The sequence below is a fragment of the Mustela lutreola genome, chromosome 1 (genome assembly GCF_030435805.1).
Source record: "Mustela lutreola isolate mMusLut2 chromosome 1, mMusLut2.pri, whole genome shotgun sequence".
NCBI lineage: Eukaryota > Metazoa > Chordata > Mammalia > Carnivora > Mustelidae > Mustela > Mustela lutreola.
The window spans coordinates 107122942-107129948 of record NC_081290.1 but is presented as its reverse complement, the minus strand read 5'-3'; the positions used below and the strand labels follow the sequence as shown (position 1 = coordinate 107129948).

General features: G+C 38.4%; 1 pseudogene; it reads right to left on the bottom strand.

Moving 5' to 3' along the window:
• Positions 1–329: 329 nt before the first annotated feature.
• On the bottom strand, positions 330–1149 carry LOC131824052 (MAM domain-containing glycosylphosphatidylinositol anchor protein 1-like; annotated as a pseudogene).
• Between the last annotated feature and the right edge of the window lie 5858 nt (positions 1150–7007).

Here is a 7007-nt window from a genome sequence, read left to right as displayed (position 1 = left end):
ATATCATTCTATCCTATAAGATCAGGAAAGCAGAAAAAGGGTTTCTACAGAAAGAGGGAAAGAAATACATATTAGGCATACAGAGAAGAGCATGGCTGAAAGGCAGCAGAAAGACTGCTAGTATTCCCTTCTCTGACTCCACCATGTTCCTGAGGCCCAGATGCATGATGGTTCTTGGAGCCCCAGAGACCCCAGTATATTCTGAGCATTCATTCCCATTTTGTGTTGAAGTTGGGTTGAAATTTAGTTGGGTTGGAAAAAAGTTGTTTTTTGTTTGTTTGTTTTGTTTTGTTTTGTTTTTTCAGATAGAAACTTGTGCTTTAATATATCTGTGTGTGTGTGTGAGTGAGTGTATGCGTGTGTCGAACGACTGTCTCCAGGGCCTCAGCGCTGGGCCTCTGTCCTTGTTTTCTGCTCATCCTCGAAGCCAGTGCAGGCCCCCTCCCTGGCAGGCCGGCCCTGCCCCTGGGTACCCCGGCTGGCGGGGGTCAGTCTTTGGTACGATGCGGACACTTTGGTGTGCCGGGGGCGGGGTGGGGGGGGCACGCAGCTCTCATCATCTCTGCGATGCCAAGAGGAAGATGACCATGGGCCCCCAGAGCTGTGGGTGGGGCTGGCGGGGGGCTCCACTGCCCGGCATCACCACCACTTTGTTGAGATCCATCTGCTTCCGGGGACACTCTCCCTTCTTCAGTGTGACGTCATCTACGGCGATAGCCCCCAGGTAGCCAGAGCCTCGCACCCCCTCAAAAATAATCTGGAAGGGCCCGCTGGGTTGATGGGCACGTGCGCCTGCTGCCATACGTTGCCCTTATTGCCACTGAGAGACCAGGCATGTGTGTCCAGGGCCCCTTTGTTCGGGGACCGCACCAAGAGGTTGAGGGAGCCGATGTGCTTCCCGTACATGTGGTAGAAAAAGGAGACGCAGTAGAACTTAGCACTGGCATTGTACAAGGGACTCACCAAACGGGCTTGGTCCCCCAGCTCCCGGGGCCTTGATGTCTCGATGAACATGTAGTAGCCCTCAAGGGTTGCAACCAAAGAGTAATAAATAAGAAGGGGAAGACAGTAACAACTTTTCTGAGCTATGGACTCTGCCTGGGAGAAATTCTGAGTAGAGACGAGAGGGCGTCCCTTTTCTCCTGGCATCTGGATGAGCGTGGCGTGGTCCAGAGGCTAGGGTGGCAAAATGCATAATCCAGGGGTTTAAAAAGTCTTTCCAGAAGTTACCAGATGGGAACACTTTTTAGAGGATCATTTTCCAGATCCTCAAAGTTCATACTTACTTTTTTTTAAAGTTGATCTGTTAGGCGATCTCCTGGGACCTGACCATTCTCCTTTGCCACACCTCTCTTCACAGACTCTCATGCCCTGCCCCTTCATCTGAAATTGGTATGGTAGTTATTCCAAGCTGTGAAACCTTTTGGGTGCCAAACAAAGGAACAATTTGAGAAGTGAGGCTGAGAGAGCATCACATGGTAAAGCTAGAAAGGCATGAACGAAAATATCGGAGGAAAGTATTCTGTCTTATCCAAGTGAGAAACTCATGGCTATGTTCCTGTCACTTTATCTATCTCCCCCAAACCACACATTAGTTATGTCTTCACATTCAGAAGTTAGATGATAGTGGGGATGCATATTTACATGTTTATTGTGATTGAAAAACAAAATCAGGTTTTGGATTTTTTTCCTCCTCACAGAAAGCCTAGTTTAGATTATTGGTTTCACAATTAAGAACTGATTTTGCCAACTAAATTCCTTGGCAGATATTTTTCCTCTAAATAAGTTAAATTTGTCACTCTAATGGTTTAATAGAAAATATTTAACACACAAATACAATACATAATTTGCTAGAACATACAATTATGTGCAGCTATTAAAGCTTCAATATAAAATTTTACCTTACAACTGAAAATATAATGTTTAAAAATCATTTTAGGAGATACCCAAGCAAAAACTATATGATACGTCTAGATTACCAAAATGTATCCATCCAGATTAAGTCACTGTGATCAAGTCAAACTGACCAAACACATATTTTTTCCTTTTTATACTCTTGAAAACCTTGTGATCCTAAGACTACAACACTTGGATTAGCTGAATCACCAAGGTATAAAAGCATTCGCTCATTTCTTATTTGAACATGTGAAAGTAAACCAAGTATACTAGCTACCTGAAAGGTTGTAGTTTTTGATATTCGAGGGAAAAGGAATAAAAATAAACTTTTTAGTTGTTTTATAATTCTACATGTTATTAACATCAAACTTTAATAGTATAATTAACAGAATATATCCTATATATTTATTTTTTCATACTGTTTAAGTGGGTATTTTTGTCTATCTAAGTTTATCTAAGAGCAAAGCCCGAGATAGAGATCCTTTTCAAATGATTTAGTGAAAAAGAGCCCTCAAGAGAAAGATTAAGGAAAGCAGGAAGGACAGGAAATAAAAACTAAGCAAGAGAGAGGTCCTAACTGGTCATTAGCTTCAGGCTAATCCCACTGAAAAGCTCTGAGCCTGAACCACACCACAGAATGAGACACCCATGTTGCAGGGAGATGGCCTTTTGGCCACATTAGCCAAGATCTCTGGGCAAGTGGCAGTTCCTGTGTGACCGACACTTTGGGGGCAATTCTCTGGAGAAGAGGGCCACTGTCAGTCAAAACTCACAGCTGATGGAGAATGGGTGCTCTGGATGGTAAAAGGGATTTGGAGGGGACAACAACAACCTCTGAAGTTTTCTATTTAGGAATAAGGAAACCAAGGCTCAGAACGTTTAAGGATCATGAGCCACTGTTCCACAGGTAGTGAATGATGGAGTTATGGCCCAAGTTTGGTCTTTTGACCTTGAAGCCCCGGTGAAGTTCAGATCTTTTCTGTGTCAAACTGTTTCATGTCCTATAGCATATATAGTCTATGGAGCTAAACAATTTGATATGAAATCAGACTAGCTATGCTGTTGTACTAGCTATGTTCTTGGAAATATATCCTTTGGAGCCATGACCTAGCGAGGTTACTTAACATTTTTACTTAACATTTCTGAGTCTCAACTTCTTAATCTGAAAAGTGTGAACAATAATAACTAGCAGCATAAGTATTCTGATGATGAAAGAAAACAAACATGTAAAACACTTAGTGCTCTTCCTTATGTCATACATGTGTATGTATGTATCCATTTCCTTTCCTTTTCTTTTACCTATAGGTAGACCCATTAAAGTAGTGTAGAGAATATATTGGGTAACACATAAATAATATATTGGTCAGCACATAAATACATACCTATGTTGCTAAGAGGGAACACTGTCAAAAGAGACTAGATTTTCTAGAAAGTCCTATCTAAGTTGCTACCACAAAAGCTTTAAAATTGACTACTACAATTTAATGACAACTTTATCCCCGTTTGAATCTGTATGATTTTTTAAAAAGCCTTCAAATCATAACATACATATAAAAAATGAAAAAGTCATTTGCCAGTTTGAGGTTGATGCAAACGGAGTCAATGTTAACATGATTTCTTTTACTTAATTGTTACTGTCTTTTTAAAATTTTCACTCATGAATAGTATTATGATGTGTATGTGTGTGTGTACATACACACATACACATACCTATATATTTATATACACACACTTCTTTAAGTATTTCATTGCTGATGAACATTTAGTTGTTTCCAGTTTGGGACTATGATTAATAATGCTTGGTGAATATTACTGAACTTCTCATGTGGTGCACATGTGTGCATTTCTTTCGGGTCCAAAAGGTAAGAGTTCTTTCAGGTCCAAAAGGATTATGGAATATGTTTATGATCAGCTTGAGTAAATACTAACAAATAGCTTTCCAAAGTGGCTGTAACGAATTATACTCCATTCTCCCACAATTTATAGCACTTCCTGTTGCTCCATATTTTCACCAACACTTGGTTTTCTCTGTTTGGTTTCTCTTTTTACCATTCCAATGGCATGCTGCTACATACTTATCAAAATAACATTTTACTTTCCATTTCCCCGATGCCTTATGATACTGAGTACCTTGCATATGTTTTTAGCTATTTTGGTATTCTTTTTTGTGAGTCACTTTTCAAGTCTATTGCCATGTTTCTTTGTTTTCTTTTAAAGATTTTATTATTTTATTTGATGGAGAGAGAGAGAGAGCATGAGCAGGGGGAGGGGCAGTGGGAGATGGAGAAACAGACTCCCCACTGAACAGGGAGCCTGATGTGGGCTCAATCCCAAGACAACAGGATCATGACCTGAGCCGAAGGCAGACACTTAACTGACTGAGCCACTCAGGCCCCCTCATTGCCATATTTCTATTGGGTTTAATTTTTTTATTTTTAAGTTTTTACTTAAATTACAAATATTTGGGGTGCCTGGGTGGCTCAGTGGGTTAAAGCCTCTGCCTTTGGCTTAGGTCATGTTCTCAGGGTCCTAGGATCAAGCCCCACATCGGGTTCTCTGCTCAGTGGGGAGCCTGCTTCCTCTTCTCTCTCTCTCTCTGCCTGCCTCTCTGCTTACTTGTAATCTCTCTCTGTCAAATAAATAAATAAAATATTTTTTAAAAATTACAAATATTTAACATACAGTGTAATATTAATTCTGGGTATACAATATTGTAATTCAGCACTTCCAGACATCACCCAGTGCTTATCACAAGTGCACTCCTTAATCTCCATACGTACCCCTACCCAAGGTCCCTCTTGTTCTCTACACTTAAGAGTCTGTTTCTTTTTTTTTTTTTTTTAATTTAGTGATTCATCACTTACATAGGATAGCCAGTGCTTATCATAACAATTACCCTCCTTAAAGGGATGGTGGATTTTATCTTTTTCTTACTGATTTTTAGAACTTCTCTCTGTATTTTGGATACCAGAGCTTTGTTGGTTGTATCTTCCCTCCCTCTGTAGTTTACCTTTTTGCTTAATTTTTTTTTATTTTTAAAAGATTATTTATGTATATATTTACACAAGAGAGAGAGTGAGTGCCAGGGGTGGGGGGAGGAAGAGAGAATCCCAAGCAGACTCTGAACTCCACACGGAGCCCAAACATGGCTCAGTTTCATGACCCTGAGATCATGACCTGAGCTGAAATCAAGAGTAAGATACTCAACCAACTGAGCCACCAAGGTGCCCCTCCATTTTTCTCTATTAATGGTGTTTTTTGATATTCTTATTATAATGTACTCCAATTTGTCAGTCCTTTCTCTTATGATCAGCACATTTTATGTTTTCAGAAATCTTTACTAGCCTCATATTTAAAATGTAATCTCGGGATGCCTGGGTGGCTCAGTGGGTTAAATCCTGTGCCTTCGGCTCAGGTCATGATCCCAGGGTCCTGGGATTGAGCCCTGCATCGGGCTGTCTGCTCAGCAGGGAGCCTGCTTCCTCCTCTCTCTCTCTGCCTGCCTCTGTCTACTTGGGATCTTTGTCTGTCAAATAAATAAATAAAGTCTTTAAAAAAAAAATAAATAAGATGTTATCTTTTATCCATGTTATCTTTTAGATACTTCTTTCTTTTATATTTCATATTTTGTTTTATTAGCCATCTGGAATTGATTTTTATTTATTTATTGTATGATGTAGTAGTTAAGCTTTATTTTTTTTTCAAATAGATATCTAATTAATGTAACATCATTTATTGAAAAGATTGTGTTTTGCCATTGTTCTACAGTGTCTCATTAGACATAAATCAAGTGTCCAGATATTTGGGTCTATTCCTGAACTCTATTCTGGTCCTTTAGTTTATCTGTCCTTACATCCAAACTGTACTTTCCTTATTATTGTAGCTCTGTAATTACTTTTATATTAAGTAGAACAGGTTTCTCCAATTTATCCTTCAAGGTTGTCTTGGATAGTTGTATTTTAACATACATTTCTACAAAAAAAAATTTACTGGGATTTTAATTAGGATTGCATTCTATTTTTAGATTTATTTTGGCAAAATCTTTACAATACTGAGCCTTCCAATCTATGAACATGGTATATTTTCCCACATATTTAGGTCTTTAATTTTTTTCAATATTATTAATATTTTGGGAGAAGAGGTATTGTATGGATTTCTTTTGATTTTTAAAAACTGGGTCGTTGAAAGTTTTTGGTAAACCTGTGTCCTTTTGAAGAAAAATTAATTGACTCAGAATTTGACTCTGTTTTTCTGAGAATGCCAGTGCTTCAGGCTGATGCTCATTTGCACACAAGTATCAGGTAATAAGGAGGCTGTGAAGGATCCTCCCTCAGATATATTATCTTAATTTTCTATACTAATAACTTTGATGAATTTTAATTCAGTATTCAGTATTATGAAAGGTTTCCAGAGAAATGGCCATATTAAAAAAATAGTTCACATAGTCAGTCTATCATACTCTATGTATTTTAAGTGAGAATTTATACATGTAGTAAGTTGTGTCTAGAATGTAGTTTAAGGAAAATATTCATTTTGGTTATGACATGATATACCACTTGTGGAATTCAGGGTCACTTTAGGAAACAGATAGTAAGTTTAATTTGAGTACTTTGAAGAAAGTTTAATAAGGAAATGTTTTACAATACAATAAGCAGTATATATGCTGTATCATGAATCTGGTAACAGCAAAGCGTTCTTTGCTACTCTTTCACCTACACTGACAAGAAGAGAAAAAATTACCAAAACCTGAGACATGGGATCATTGAAGGCCCTGGGACCTTCAGAGCAGGCACACATAAACCCCAAATGAAGGAATCCTTCTGGCTCATAATTCGTCTTCCAGTGATCCTACTAGCCTGACCCAATCAAAAACCAAAGATAAGAGAATATTTGACACAGCTCATGTATTTCAGCTTCCAGGATATAACAGCTCAAAGCAGAGAACAATACAGAATGGCTCCAGAGGACCAAACAGAAGACATCCAACATATTACTTTTATAAATCAAGAAAACCTTTAAAATTCTATTCTTCTCAACTTCCAGAAAGTTAAACTATTAAACCATCAATTTCATTAAAAATAGTACCTCTAGACATTTTAAATATAGCTTCA